We start from the raw sequence: 1,648 nt of genomic DNA, 5'->3' as shown, positions 1-1,648 counted from the left end.
CAGTCAACCCTGCAGTTGTCTGGGCCCTTTCTTCCCTCCTAACTCACCTGCATCCCTGGCAGCTGGTAGATGGTGAGTACTGGCACACATTTGTTCTCAAAGGAACCAGCAGTTCTCTGTACACACCTATCCCCGCACCACCCTACCTGCCTCCCACCACACGAGGAACAAGCCCAAGGTGTTACCAGAGTCTCTATTCTGGTAAGTTCTTCATGCCAGAGATTCCTATAGTCAGACGCCATTTCTTCATGCTAAGTCCTTCCCACAGCCACATCTAGACCCGCACTGTCCAACCTAGTAGCCATGTGTACCTCCTGAGCACTTGAAATGTGGCTGGCCTGTCGGAAGAACTGCATTTTTATTTAACTTCAGCTAATTTTAATTTAAAAACTACTGCTGGCTTCAGTTCCTGTGAGGTTGTTTGGAATATCTTGGGCATGTGGATCTGTTATACTTTTCCAACTGTCAATGTGATAAAATATGAATATAATCAAGTATTTTTGATGACAATCTAGTTAGTACTTGAGTTGAGATGTGCTGCAAGTGTAAAATATGTATTGATTTCACATATTAGTATGCAAAAAATAAAATATCTCTTTTATAATTTTCTGTATTGATTAGAAAAGATAATATTTTGGATTTCTTGGGTTAAATTAAATATATTATTAAAATTAACTTTAATTGTTTCTTTTCTATTAATGGGACTTCTAGAAATTTTAAATTTTAACTGTGCCTTGGATTATATTTTTATTGGACAGTACTGGACTAGACCTATTTCAGTTCACTCAAGCTGTTATAGCAAATTACTGCATTACTTCATTGGGTTCACTCAGGCTGTTAAAGCAAATTACTGCAGATATTTATTTTTCACAGTTCTGGAGACTGGACATTCAAGATCAGGATGCCAGCATGGCCAGGTTCTGGCGAGGTCCTTCTCTAGGTTGCAGACTGCCAACTTCTCTGTGTATTCTCACTGGCAGAAAGAGAGCTTTCTGGGGTCTCTTTGATAAGGGCACTAATTCTGTTCATGAGGGATCCACCCTCATGACCTAATCACCTCCCAAAGGACCCACCTCCTGATACCATCACATTAGGGGTTAGGGTTACAACATATGAATTTTGAGGAAACAAAACTTTCAGTCCATTGCATCTTCCTTTCCTCCAAAACAAATGAAAGAGAGGAGGGTGGATTTGGAAAGCAGTGAAAGAGTGAAAGCAGGTCTAGATAAAAGATCCCTACAGATCTAAAAGGGGACCTTACTATGTGCCAAGCACTATCAAATGAACTCATCTGATCCTCACTACAATCTTGTAGAAGAAGGACATTATCCTCCCCACTTTACAGGTGAGGAAGCTGGAGCCCAGAGAGGTTAAGGAACTTGCCCAAGGTCACTGGGCTGGTAAGTGCCAAATTCAGAGTTTTTTACCCAATCTGTCTCTAGAGGCTGAACTCTAAACTCCCACAATGGACTACTTCTAATTTTAGAATTGCTATCAATCCGGGCCTCCAGTGTATCAGTGTCAGATTGAATTCCACAGTCCCCCTGTCTAAATATTCATGGCTTCGCTTCCCTCTCCCAGCATCTCCTGTCAGTCTTATCTTCCTCCGCTCAGGGGTTGACTGAGTCTCAGTTCACCTCCCAGCCCC

Source organism: Otolemur garnettii, unplaced genomic scaffold, assembly GCF_000181295.1.
Source record: "Otolemur garnettii isolate 467f Iridium unplaced genomic scaffold, OtoGar3 scaffold00024, whole genome shotgun sequence".
NCBI lineage: Eukaryota > Metazoa > Chordata > Mammalia > Primates > Galagidae > Otolemur > Otolemur garnettii.
The sequence above is the reverse complement of the archived record's forward strand: the minus strand, read 5'-3'. Positions refer to the sequence as shown.